We start from the raw sequence: 13,535 nt of genomic DNA, 5'->3' as shown, positions 1-13,535 counted from the left end.
ATGGTGAAATCGGTTAGTTCCCAATAGGCCAAAGAAGTAATAAGTGGTCTGTTCCGGATATAGAAAAATTTTCACGAATGCAGTCAAAATTTCTAGAGGATTTCAGAGAGTTCCCAATGGGACATGCTTCTATGAGTGTGCATTTCAATATATAGCAACATTTTAGGAACAAAATCTAAGTATCATGGTGAATTCACTAGGTTCCCAATAGGATTCGCATGTAATAAGCTTGTTGTCCAAGATACAGCAACGTTTTAACGAACTGAAACACTGTTTCTTTGTGAATTCAGTGAGTTCCCAGTAGCAGGCTCTAGTGATATGTGTACTTTTAAAGATTTATCAAAATTTGGTGATCCAAATCTCAGTAAATTGGTGAATTTGGTTACTTCCCAAAAGGCCGCAGTAGTAATAAGTGGAGTGTTCGGGATATAGAAAAATTTTCACGAATGGAATAAAATTTCTAGGCGAATTCAGTGAGTTCCCAATGGGACATGATTGTGTGAGAGAGCTTTTCAATATGTAGCAACATTTTAGGAACAGAATCTAGTTATTATGGTGAATTCAGTAGGTTCCCAATAGGATTCGCATGTAATAAGCATGTTGTTCAAGATAGAGCAACGTTTTTACGAACTGAAACACTGTTTCTTTGTGAATTCAGTGAGTTCCCAGTAGCAGGACCTTGTGATATGTGTACTTTTAAAGATTTATCAAAATTTGGTGACCCGAATCTCAGTAAATTGGTGAATTCGGTTAGTTCCCAGTAGGCCGCAGTAGTAATAAGTGGACTGTTCGGGATACAGAAAAATTTTCACGAATGGAATCAAAATTTCTAGGCGAATTCAGTGAGTTCTCAATGGGACATGATTGTATGAGTGAGCTTTTCAATATATAGCAACATTTTAGGAACAGATTCTAGTATCATGATGAATTCAGTAGGTTAGCACTAGGATTTGCATGTAATAAGCTTGTTATTCAAGATAGAGCAAGGTTTTAACGAACAGAAACACTGTTTTTTTTGTGAATTCAGGTACTTCCCAGTAGCCTGCTCTTGTAATATGTGTACTTTTAAAGTTTTATCAAAATTTGGTGAGCTGAATCTGAGTAACATGGTGAATTCGGTTAGTTCCCAAAAGGCCGCAGTAGTATTAAGTGGAGTGTTCAGGATATAGAAAAATTTTCACGAATGGAATCAAATCTAGACGAATTCAGTGAGTTCCCAATGGGACATGATTGTATGAGTGAGCTTTTCAATATTTAGCAACATTTTAGAAACGGAATCTAAGTATCATTGTGAATTCAGTAGGTTCCCAATAGGATTCGCATGTAATAAGCTTGTTTTTCAAGATAGAGCAACGTTTTAACGAACTGAAGCACTGTTTCTTTGTGAATTCAGTTATTTCCCAGTAGCAGGCTCTTGTAATATGTGTACTTTTAAAGATGTATCAAAATTTGGTGTGCAGAATCTCAGTAACATGGTGAATTCGGTTAGTTCCAAATAGGCCGCAGTAGTAATAATTGGACTCTTCGGGGTATAGAAAAATTTTTACAAATGGAATCAAAATTTCTTGGCGAATTCAGTCAGTTTCCAATGGGACATACTTGTATGAGTGTGCTTTTCAATATATAGCAAAATTTTAAGGAACGGAATCTAAGTATCATGTTGAATTCAGTAGGTTCCCAATAGGATTCGCATGTAATAAGCTTGTTATTCAATATAGAGCAACGTTTCAACGAACTGAAACACTGTTTCTTTGTGAATTCAGTGAGTTCCCAGTAGCAGGCTCTTGTAATATGTGTACATTAAAGATTTATCAAAATTTGGTGAGCCGAATCTCAGGAACTTTGTGAATTCACTTAGTTAACAATAGGCCACAGTAGTAATAGTGGACTCTTCGGGATATAGAAAAATATTCACGAATGGAATCAAAATTTCTACGCGAATTCAGTGAGTTCCCAATGGGACATGCTTGTATGAGTGTGTTTTTCAATATATAGCAACAGTTTAACCAACGGAATCTAAGTATCATGGTGAATTCAGTAGGTTCCCAATAGGATTCGCATATAATAAGCTTGTTATTCAAGATAGAGCAACGTTTTAACGAACTGAAGCACTGTTTCTTTCTGAATTCAGTTAGTTCCCAGTAGCAGTCTCTTGTAATATGTATACTTTTTAATATTTATCAAAATTTGTTTACCCGAATCTCAGATACTTGGTGAATTCAGTTTCTCCCCATAGGGCTCAGTACTAATAAGTGGATTGTTAGGGTTAGGGTTAGGGTTAGGGTTAGGGTTAGGGTTAGGGTTAGGGTTAGGGTTAGGGTTAGGGTTAGGGTTAGGGTTAGGGTTAGGGTTAGGGTTAGGGTTAGGGTTAGGGTTAGGGTTAGGGTTAGGGTTAGGGTTAGGGTTAGGGTTAGGGTTAGGGTTAGGGTTAGGGTTAGGGTTAGGGTTAGGGTTAGGGTTAGGGTTAGGGTTAGGGTTAGGGTTAGGGTTAGGGTTAGGGTTAGGGTTAGGGTTAGGGTTAGGGTTAGGGTTAGGGTTAGGGTTAGGGTTAGGGTTAGGGTTAGGGTTAGGGTTAGGGTTAGGGTTAGGGTTAGGGTTAGGGTTAGGGTTAGGGTTAGGGTTAGGGTTAGGGTTAGGGTTAGGGTTAGGGTTAGGGTTAGGGTTAGGGTTAGGGTTAGGGTTAGGGTTAGGGTTAGGGTTAGGGTTAGGGTTAGGGTTAGGGTTAGGGTTAGGGTTAGGGTTAGGGTTAGGGTTAGGGTTAGGGTTAGGGTTAGGGTTAGGGTTAGGGTTAGGGTTAGGGTTAGGGTTAGGGTTAGGGTTAGGGTTAGGGTTAGGGTTAGGGTTAGGGTTAGGGTTAGGGTTAGGGTTAGGGTTAGGGTTAGGGTTAGGGTTAGGGTTAGGGTTAGGGTTAGGGTTAGGGTTAGGGTTAGGGTTAGGGTTAGGGTTAGGGTTAGGGTTAGGGTTAGGGTTAGGGTTAGGGTTAGGGTTAGGGTTAGGGTTAGGGTTAGGGTTAGGGTTAGGGTTAGGGTTAGGGTTAGGGTTAGGGTTAGGGTTAGGGTTAGGGTTAGGGTTAGGGTTAGGGTTAGGGTTAGGGTTAGGGTTAGGGTTAGGGTTAGGGTTAGGGTTAGGGTTAGGGTTAGGGTTAGGGTTAGGGTTAGGGTTAGGGTTAGGGTTAGGGTTAGGGTTAGGGTTAGGGTTAGGGTTAGGGTTAGGGTTAGGGTTAGGGTTAGGGTTAGGGTTAGGGTTAGGGTTAGGGTTAGGGTTAGGGTTAGGGTTAGGGTTAGGGTTAGGGTTAGGGTTAGGGTTAGGGTTAGGGTTAGGGTTAGGGTTAGGGTTAGGGTTAGGGTTAGGGTTAGGGTTAGGGTTAGGGTTAGGGTTAGGGTTAGGGTTAGGGTTAGGGTTAGGGTTAGGGTTAGGGTTAGGGTTAGGGTTAGGGTTAGGGTTAGGGTTAGGGTTAGGGTTAGGGTTAGGGTTAGGGTTAGGGTTAGGGTTAGGGTTAGGGTTAGGGTTAGGGTTAGGGTTAGGGTTAGGGTTAGGGTTAGGGTTAGGGTTAGGGTTAGGGTTAGGGTTAGGGTTAGGGTTAGGGTTAGGGTTAGGGTTAGGGTTAGGGTTAGGGTTAGGGTTAGGGTTAGGGTTAGGGTTAGGGTTAGGGTTAGGGTTAGGGTTAGGGTTAGGGTTAGGGTTAGGGTTAGGGTTAGGGTTAGGGTTAGGGTTAGGGTTAGGGTTAGGGTTAGGGTTAGGGTTAGGGTTAGGGTTAGGGTTAGGGTTAGGGTTAGGGTTAGGGTTAGGGTTAGGGTTAGGGTTAGGGTTAGGGTTAGGGTTAGGGTTAGGGTTAGGGTTAGGGTTAGGGTTAGGGTTAGGGTTAGGGTTAGGGTTAGGGTTAGGGTTAGGGTTAGGGTTAGGGTTAGGGTTAGGGTTAGGGTTAGGGTTAGGGTTAGGGTTAGGGTTAGGGTTAGGGTTAGGGTTAGGGTTAGGGTTAGGGTTAGGGTTAGGGTTAGGGTTAGGGTTAGGGTTAGGGTTAGGGTTAGGGTTAGGGTTAGGGTTAGGGTTAGGGTTAGGGTTAGGGTTAGGGTTAGGGTTAGGGTTAGGGTTAGGGTTAGGGTTAGGGTTAGGGTTAGGGTTAGGGTTAGGGTTAGGGTTAGGGTTAGGGTTAGGGTTAGGGTTAGGGTTAGGGTTAGGGTTAGGGTTAGGGTTAGGGTTAGGGTTAGGGTTAGGGTTAGGGTTAGGGTTAGGGTTAGGGTTAGGGTTAGGGTTAGGGTTAGGGTTAGGGTTAGGGTTAGGGTTAGGGTTAGGGTTAGGGTTAGGGTTAGGGTTAGGGTTAGGGTTAGGGTTAGGGTTAGGGTTAGGGTTAGGGTTAGGGTTAGGGTTAGGGTTAGGGTTAGGGTTAGGGTTAGGGTTAGGGTTAGGGTTAGGGTTAGGGTTAGGGTTAGGGTTAGGGTTAGGGTTAGGGTTAGGGTTAGGGTTAGGGTTAGGGTTAGGGTTAGGGTTAGGGTTAGGGTTAGGGTTAGGGTTAGGGTTAGGGTTAGGGTTAGGGTTAGGGTTAGGGTTAGGGTTAGGGTTAGGGTTAGGGTTAGGGTTAGGGTTAGGGTTAGGGTTAGGGTTAGGGTTAGGGTTAGGGTTAGGGTTAGGGTTAGGGTTAGGGTTAGGGTTAGGGTTAGGGTTAGGGTTAGGGTTAGGGTTAGGGTTAGGGTTAGGGTTAGGGTTAGGGTTAGGGTTAGGGTTAGGGTTAGGGTTAGGGTTAGGGTTAGGGTTAGGGTTAGGGTTAGGGTTAGGGTTAGGGTTAGGGTTAGGGTTAGGGTTAGGGTTAGGGTTAGGGTTAGGGTTAGGGTTAGGGTTAGGGTTAGGGTTAGGGTTAGGGTTAGGGTTAGGGTTAGGGTTAGGGTTAGGGTTAGGGTTAGGGTTAGGGTTAGGGTTAGGGTTAGGGTTAGGGTTAGGGTTAGGGTTAGGGTTAGGGTTAGGGTTAGGGTTAGGGTTAGGGTTAGGGTTAGGGTTAGGGTTAGGGTTAGGGTTAGGGTTAGGGTTAGGGTTAGGGTTAGGGTTAGGGTTAGGGTTAGGGTTAGGGTTAGGGTTAGGGTTAGGGTTAGGGTTAGGGTTAGGGTTAGGGTTAGGGTTAGGGTTAGGGTTAGGGTTAGGGTTAGGGTTAGGGTTAGGGTTAGGGTTAGGGTTAGGGTTAGGGTTAGGGTTAGGGTTAGGGTTAGGGTTAGGGTTAGGGTTAGGGTTAGGGTTAGGGTTAGGGTTAGGGTTAGGGTTAGGGTTAGGGTTAGGGTTAGGGTTAGGGTTAGGGTTAGGGTTAGGGTTAGGGTTAGGGTTAGGGTTAGGGTTAGGGTTAGGGTTAGGGTTAGGGTTAGGGTTAGGGTTAGGGTTAGGGTTAGGGTTAGGGTTAGGGTTAGGGTTAGGGTTAGGGTTAGGGTTAGGGTTAGGGTTAGGGTTAGGGTTAGGGTTAGGGTTAGGGTTAGGGTTAGGGTTAGGGTTAGGGTTAGGGTTAGGGTTAGGGTTAGGGTTAGGGTTAGGGTTAGGGTTAGGGTTAGGGTTAGGGTTAGGGTTAGGGTTAGGGTTAGGGTTAGGGTTAGGGTTAGGGTTAGGGTTAGGGTTAGGGTTAGGGTTAGGGTTAGGGTTAGGGTTAGGGTTAGGGTTAGGGTTAGGGTTAGGGTTAGGGTTAGGGTTAGGGTTAGGGTTAGGGTTAGGGTTAGGGTTAGGGTTAGGGTTAGGGTTAGGGTTAGGGTTAGGGTTAGGGTTAGGGTTAGGGTTAGGGTTAGGGTTAGGGTTAGGGTTAGGGTTAGGGTTAGGGTTAGGGTTAGGGTTAGGGTTAGGGTTAGGGTTAGGGTTAGGGTTAGGGTTAGGGTTAGGGTTAGGGTTAGGGTTAGGGTTAGGGTTAGGGTTAGGGTTAGGGTTAGGGTTAGGGTTAGGGTTAGGGTTAGGGTTAGGGTTAGGGTTAGGGTTAGGGTTAGGGTTAGGGTTAGGGTTAGGGTTAGGGTTAGGGTTAGGGTTAGGGTTAGGGTTAGGGTTAGGGTTAGGGTTAGGGTTAGGGTTAGGGTTAGGGTTAGGGTTAGGGTTAGGGTTAGGGTTAGGGTTAGGGTTAGGGTTAGGGTTAGGGTTAGGGTTAGGGTTAGGGTTAGGGTTAGGGTTAGGGTTAGGGTTAGGGTTAGGGTTAGGGTTAGGGTTAGGGTTAGGGTTAGGGTTAGGGTTAGGGTTAGGGTTAGGGTTAGGGTTAGGGTTAGGGTTAGGGTTAGGGTTAGGGTTAGGGTTAGGGTTAGGGTTAGGGTTAGGGTTAGGGTTAGGGTTAGGGTTAGGGTTAGGGTTAGGGTTAGGGTTAGGGTTAGGGTTAGGGTTAGGGTTAGGGTTAGGGTTAGGGTTAGGGTTAGGGTTAGGGTTAGGGTTAGGGTTAGGGTTAGGGTTAGGGTTAGGGTTAGGGTTAGGGTTAGGGTTAGGGTTAGGGTTAGGGTTAGGGTTAGGGTTAGGGTTAGGGTTAGGGTTAGGGTTAGGGTTAGGGTTAGGGTTAGGGTTAGGGTTAGGGTTAGGGTTAGGGTTAGGGTTAGGGTTAGGGTTAGGGTTAGGGTTAGGGTTAGGGTTAGGGTTAGGGTTAGGGTTAGGGTTAGGGTTAGGGTTAGGGTTAGGGTTAGGGTTAGGGTTAGGGTTAGGGTTAGGGTTAGGGTTAGGGTTAGGGTTAGGGTTAGGGTTAGGGTTAGGGTTAGGGTTAGGGTTAGGGTTAGGGTTAGGGTTAGGGTTAGGGTTAGGGTTAGGGTTAGGGTTAGGGTTAGGGTTAGGGTTAGGGTTAGGGTTAGGGTTAGGGTTAGGGTTAGGGTTAGGGTTAGGGTTAGGGTTAGGGTTAGGGTTAGGGTTAGGGTTAGGGTTAGGGTTAGGGTTAGGGTTAGGGTTAGGGTTAGGGTTAGGGTTAGGGTTAGGGTTAGGGTTAGGGTTAGGGTTAGGGTTAGGGTTAGGGTTAGGGTTAGGGTTAGGGTTAGGGTTAGGGTTAGGGTTAGGGTTAGGGTTAGGGTTAGGGTTAGGGTTAGGGTTAGGGTTAGGGTTAGGGTTAGGGTTAGGGTTAGGGTTAGGGTTAGGGTTAGGGTTAGGGTTAGGGTTAGGGTTAGGGTTAGGGTTAGGGTTAGGGTTAGGGTTAGGGTTAGGGTTAGGGTTAGGGTTAGGGTTAGGGTTAGGGTTAGGGTTAGGGTTAGGGTTAGGGTTAGGGTTAGGGTTAGGGTTAGGGTTAGGGTTAGGGTTAGGGTTAGGGTTAGGGTTAGGGTTAGGGTTAGGGTTAGGGTTAGGGTTAGGGTTAGGGTTAGGGTTAGGGTTAGGGTTAGGGTTAGGGTTAGGGTTAGGGTTAGGGTTAGGGTTAGGGTTAGGGTTAGGGTTAGGGTTAGGGTTAGGGTTAGGGTTAGGGTTAGGGTTAGGGTTAGGGTTAGGGTTAGGGTTAGGGTTAGGGTTAGGGTTAGGGTTAGGGTTAGGGTTAGGGTTAGGGTTAGGGTTAGGGTTAGGGTTAGGGTTAGGGTTAGGGTTAGGGTTAGGGTTAGGGTTAGGGTTAGGGTTAGGGTTAGGGTTAGGGTTAGGGTTAGGGTTAGGGTTAGGGTTAGGGTTAGGGTTAGGGTTAGGGTTAGGGTTAGGGTTAGGGTTAGGGTTAGGGTTAGGGTTAGGGTTAGGGTTAGGGTTAGGGTTAGGGTTAGGGTTAGGGTTAGGGTTAGGGTTAGGGTTAGGGTTAGGGTTAGGGTTAGGGTTAGGGTTAGGGTTAGGGTTAGGGTTAGGGTTAGGGTTAGGGTTAGGGTTAGGGTTAGGGTTAGGGTTAGGGTTAGGGTTAGGGTTAGGGTTAGGGTTAGGGTTAGGGTTAGGGTTAGGGTTAGGGTTAGGGTTAGGGTTAGGGTTAGGGTTAGGGTTAGGGTTAGGGTTAGGGTTAGGGTTAGGGTTAGGGTTAGGGTTAGGGTTAGGGTTAGGGTTAGGGTTAGGGTTAGGGTTAGGGTTAGGGTTAGGGTTAGGGTTAGGGTTAGGGTTAGGGTTAGGGTTAGGGTTAGGGTTAGGGTTAGGGTTAGGGTTAGGGTTAGGGTTAGGGTTAGGGTTAGGGTTAGGGTTAGGGTTAGGGTTAGGGTTAGGGTTAGGGTTAGGGTTAGGGTTAGGGTTAGGGTTAGGGTTAGGGTTAGGGTTAGGGTTAGGGTTAGGGTTAGGGTTAGGGTTAGGGTTAGGGTTAGGGTTAGGGTTAGGGTTAGGGTTAGGGTTAGGGTTAGGGTTAGGGTTAGGGTTAGGGTTAGGGTTAGGGTTAGGGTTAGGGTTAGGGTTAGGGTTAGGGTTAGGGTTAGGGTTAGGGTTAGGGTTAGGGTTAGGGTTAGGGTTAGGGTTAGGGTTAGGGTTAGGGTTAGGGTTAGGGTTAGGGTTAGGGTTAGGGTTAGGGTTAGGGTTAGGGTTAGGGTTAGGGTTAGGGTTAGGGTTAGGGTTAGGGTTAGGGTTAGGGTTAGGGTTAGGGTTAGGGTTAGGGTTAGGGTTAGGGTTAGGGTTAGGGTTAGGGTTAGGGTTAGGGTTAGGGTTAGGGTTAGGGTTAGGGTTAGGGTTAGGGTTAGGGTTAGGGTTAGGGTTAGGGTTAGGGTTAGGGTTAGGGTTAGGGTTAGGGTTAGGGTTAGGGTTAGGGTTAGGGTTAGGGTTAGGGTTAGGGTTAGGGTTAGGGTTAGGGTTAGGGTTAGGGTTAGGGTTAGGGTTAGGGTTAGGGTTAGGGTTAGGGTTAGGGTTAGGGTTAGGGTTAGGGTTAGGGTTAGGGTTAGGGTTAGGGTTAGGGTTAGGGTTAGGGTTAGGGTTAGGGTTAGGGTTAGGGTTAGGGTTAGGGTTAGGGTTAGGGTTAGGGTTAGGGTTAGGGTTAGGGTTAGGGTTAGGGTTAGGGTTAGGGTTAGGGTTAGGGTTAGGGTTAGGGTTAGGGTTAGGGTTAGGGTTAGGGTTAGGGTTAGGGTTAGGGTTAGGGTTAGGGTTAGGGTTAGGGTTAGGGTTAGGGTTAGGGTTAGGGTTAGGGTTAGGGTTAGGGTTAGGGTTAGGGTTAGGGTTAGGGTTAGGGTTAGGGTTAGGGTTAGGGTTAGGGTTAGGGTTAGGGTTAGGGTTAGGGTTAGGGTTAGGGTTAGGGTTAGGGTTAGGGTTAGGGTTAGGGTTAGGGTTAGGGTTAGGGTTAGGGTTAGGGTTAGGGTTAGGGTTAGGGTTAGGGTTAGGGTTAGGGTTAGGGTTAGGGTTAGGGTTAGGGTTAGGGTTAGGGTTAGGGTTAGGGTTAGGGTTAGGGTTAGGGTTAGGGTTAGGGTTAGGGTTAGGGTTAGGGTTAGGGTTAGGGTTAGGGTTAGGGTTAGGGTTAGGGTTAGGGTTAGGGTTAGGGTTAGGGTTAGGGTTAGGGTTAGGGTTAGGGTTAGGGTTAGGGTTAGGGTTAGGGTTAGGGTTAGGGTTAGGGTTAGGGTTAGGGTTAGGGTTAGGGTTAGGGTTAGGGTTAGGGTTAGGGTTAGGGTTAGGGTTAGGGTTAGGGTTAGGGTTAGGGTTAGGGTTAGGGTTAGGGTTAGGGTTAGGGTTAGGGTTAGGGTTAGGGTTAGGGTTAGGGTTAGGGTTAGGGTTAGGGTTAGGGTTAGGGTTAGGGTTAGGGTTAGGGTTAGGGTTAGGGTTAGGGTTAGGGTTAGGGTTAGGGTTAGGGTTAGGGTTAGGGTTAGGGTTAGGGTTAGGGTTAGGGTTAGGGTTAGGGTTAGGGTTAGGGTTAGGGTTAGGGTTAGGGTTAGGGTTAGGGTTAGGGTTAGGGTTAGGGTTAGGGTTAGGGTTAGGGTTAGGGTTAGGGTTAGGGTTAGGGTTAGGGTTAGGGTTAGGGTTAGGGTTAGGGTTAGGGTTAGGGTTAGGGTTAGGGTTAGGGTTAGGGTTAGGGTTAGGGTTAGGGTTAGGGTTAGGGTTAGGGTTAGGGTTAGGGTTAGGGTTAGGGTTAGGGTTAGGGTTAGGGTTAGGGTTAGGGTTAGGGTTAGGGTTAGGGTTAGGGTTAGGGTTAGGGTTAGGGTTAGGGTTAGGGTTAGGGTTAGGGTTAGGGTTAGGGTTAGGGTTAGGGTTAGGGTTAGGGTTAGGGTTAGGGTTAGGGTTAGGGTTAGGGTTAGGGTTAGGGTTAGGGTTAGGGTTAGGGTTAGGGTTAGGGTTAGGGTTAGGGTTAGGGTTAGGGTTAGGGTTAGGGTTAGGGTTAGGGTTAGGGTTAGGGTTAGGGTTAGGGTTAGGGTTAGGGTTAGGGTTAGGGTTAGGGTTAGGGTTAGGGTTAGGGTTAGGGTTAGGGTTAGGGTTAGGGTTAGGGTTAGGGTTAGGGTTAGGGTTAGGGTTAGGGTTAGGGTTAGGGTTAGGGTTAGGGTTAGGGTTAGGGTTAGGGTTAGGGTTAGGGTTAGGGTTAGGGTTAGGGTTAGGGTTAGGGTTAGGGTTAGGGTTAGGGTTAGGGTTAGGGTTAGGGTTAGGGTTAGGGTTAGGGTTAGGGTTAGGGTTAGGGTTAGGGTTAGGGTTAGGGTTAGGGTTAGGGTTAGGGTTAGGGTTAGGGTTAGGGTTAGGGTTAGGGTTAGGGTTAGGGTTAGGGTTAGGGTTAGGGTTAGGGTTAGGGTTAGGGTTAGGGTTAGGGTTAGGGTTAGGGTTAGGGTTAGGGTTAGGGTTAGGGTTAGGGTTAGGGTTAGGGTTAGGGTTAGGGTTAGGGTTAGGGTTAGGGTTAGGGTTAGGGTTAGGGTTAGGGTTAGGGTTAGGGTTAGGGTTAGGGTTAGGGTTAGGGTTAGGGTTAGGGTTAGGGTTAGGGTTAGGGTTAGGGTTAGGGTTAGGGTTAGGGTTAGGGTTAGGGTTAGGGTTAGGGTTAGGGTTAGGGTTAGGGTTAGGGTTAGGGTTAGGGTTAGGGTTAGGGTTAGGGTTAGGGTTAGGGTTAGGGTTAGGGTTAGGGTTAGGGTTAGGGTTAGGGTTAGGGTTAGGGTTAGGGTTAGGGTTAGGGTTAGGGTTAGGGTTAGGGTTAGGGTTAGGGTTAGGGTTAGGGTTAGGGTTAGGGTTAGGGTTAGGGTTAGGGTTAGGGTTAGGGTTAGGGTTAGGGTTAGGGTTAGGGTTAGGGTTAGGGTTAGGGTTAGGGTTAGGGTTAGGGTTAGGGTTAGGGTTAGGGTTAGGGTTAGGGTTAGGGTTAGGGTTAGGGTTAGGGTTAGGGTTAGGGTTAGGGTTAGGGTTAGGGTTAGGGTTAGGGTTAGGGTTAGGGTTAGGGTTAGGGTTAGGGTTAGGGTTAGGGTTAGGGTTAGGGTTAGGGTTAGGGTTAGGGTTAGGGTTAGGGTTAGGGTTAGGGTTAGGGTTAGGGTTAGGGTTAGGGTTAGGGTTAGGGTTAGGGTTAGGGTTAGGGTTAGGGTTAGGGTTAGGGTTAGGGTTAGGGTTAGGGTTAGGGTTAGGGTTAGGGTTAGGGTTAGGGTTAGGGTTAGGGTTAGGGTTAGGGTTAGGGTTAGGGTTAGGGTTAGGGTTAGGGTTAGGGTTAGGGTTAGGGTTAGGGTTAGGGTTAGGGTTAGGGTTAGGGTTAGGGTTAGGGTTAGGGTTAGGGTTAGGGTTAGGGTTAGGGTTAGGGTTAGGGTTAGGGTTAGGGTTAGGGTTAGGGTTAGGGTTAGGGTTAGGGTTAGGGTTAGGTTAGGGTTAGGGTTAGGGTTAGGGTTAGGGTTAGGGTTAGGGTTAGGGTTAGGGTTAGGGTTAGGGTTAGGGTTAGGGTTAGGGTTAGGGTTAGGGTTAGGGTTAGGGTTAGGGTTAGGGTTAGGGTTAGGGTTAGGGTTAGGGTTAGGGTTAGGGTTAGGGTTAGGGTTAGGGTTAGGGTTAGGGTTAGGGTTAGGGTTAGGGTTAGGGTTAGGGTTAGGGTTAGGGTTAGGGTTAGGGTTAGGGTTAGGGTTAGGGTTAGGGTTAGGGTTAGGGTTAGGGTTAGGGTTAGGGTTAGGGTTAGGGTTAGGGTTAGGGTTAGGGTTAGGGTTAGGGTTAGGGTTAGGGTTAGGGTTAGGGTTAGGGTTAGGGTTAGGGTTAGGGTTAGGGTTAGGGTTAGGGTTAGGGTTAGGGTTAGGGTTAGGGTTAGGGTTAGGGTTAGGGTTAGGGTTAGGGTTAGGGTTAGGGTTAGGGTTAGGGTTAGGGTTAGGGTTAGGGTTAGGGTTAGGGTTAGGGTTAGGGTTAGGGTTAGGGTTAGGGTTAGGGTTAGGGTTAGGGTTAGGGTTAGGGTTAGGGTTAGGGTTAGGGTTAGGGTTAGGGTTAGGGTTAGGGTTAGGGTTAGGGTTAGGGTTAGGGTTAGGGTTAGGGTTAGGGTTAGGGTTAGGGTTAGGGTTAGGGTTAGGGTTAGGGTTAGGGTTAGGGTTAGGGTTAGGGTTAGGGTTAGGGTTAGGGTTAGGGTTAGGGTTAGGGTTAGGGTTAGGGTTAGGGTTAGGGTTAGGGTTAGGGTTAGGGTTAGGGTTAGGGTTAGGGTTAGGGTTAGGGTTAGGGTTAGGGTTAGGGTTAGGGTTAGGGTTAGGGTTAGGGTTAGGGTTAGGGTTAGGGTTAGGGTTAGGGTTAGGGTTAGGGTTAGGGTTAGGGTTAGGGTTAGGGTTAGGGTTAGGGTTAGGGTTAGGGTTAGGGTTAGGGTTAGGGTTAGGGTTAGGGTTAGGGTTAGGGTTAGGGTTAGGGTTAGGGTTAGGGTTAGGGTTAGGGTTAGGGTTAGGGTTAGGGTTAGGGTTAGGGTTAGGGTTAGGGTTAGGGTTAGGGTTAGGGTTAGGGTTAGGGTTAGGGTTAGGAGGGTTAGGGTTAGGGTTAGGGTTAGGGTTAGGGTTAGGGTTAGGGTTAGGGTTAGGGTTAGGGTTAGGGTTAGGGTTAGGGTTAGGGTTAGGGTTAGGGTTAGGGTTAGGGTTAGGGTTAGGGTTAGGGTTAGGGTTAGGGTTAGGGTTAGGGTTAGGGTTAGGGTTAGGGTTAGGGTTAGGGTTAGGGTTAGGTTAGGGTTAGGGTTAGGGTTAGGGTTAGGGTTAGGGTTAGGGTTAGGGTTAGGGTTAGGGTTAGGGTTAGGGTTAGGGTTAGGGTTAGGGTTAGGGTTAGGGTTAGGGTTAGGGTTAGGGTTAGGGTTAGGGTTAGGTTAGGGTTAGGGTTAGGGTTAGGGTTAGGGTTAGGGTTAGGGTTAGGGTTAGGGTTAGGGTTAGGGTTAGGGTTAGGGTTAGGGTTAGGGTTAGGGTTAGGGTTAGGGTTAGGGTTAGGGTTAGGGTTAGGGTTAGGGTTAGGGTTAGGGTTAGGGTTAGGGTTAGGGTTAGGGTTAGGGTTAGGGTTAGGGTTAGGGTTAGGGTTAGGGTTAGGGTTAGGGTTAGGGTTAGGGTTAGGGTTAGGGTTAGGGTTAGGGTTAGGGTTAGGGTTAGGGTTAGGGTTAGGGTTAGGGTTAGGGTTAGGGTTAGGGTTAGGGTTAGGGTTAGGGTTAGGGTTAGGGTTAGGGTTAGGGTTAGGGTTAGGGTTAGGGTTAGGGTTAGGGTTAGGGTTAGGGTTAGGGTTAGGGTTAGGGTTAGGGTTAGGGTTAGGGTTAGGGTTAGGGTTAGGGTTAGGGTTAGGGTTAGGGTTAGGGTTAGGGTTAGGGTTAGGGT

This window comes from Rattus norvegicus, chromosome 8 (assembly GCF_036323735.1).
Source record: "Rattus norvegicus strain BN/NHsdMcwi chromosome 8, GRCr8, whole genome shotgun sequence".
Lineage (NCBI taxonomy): Eukaryota > Metazoa > Chordata > Mammalia > Rodentia > Muridae > Rattus > Rattus norvegicus.
Note: the sequence above shows the minus strand (reverse complement) of the source record.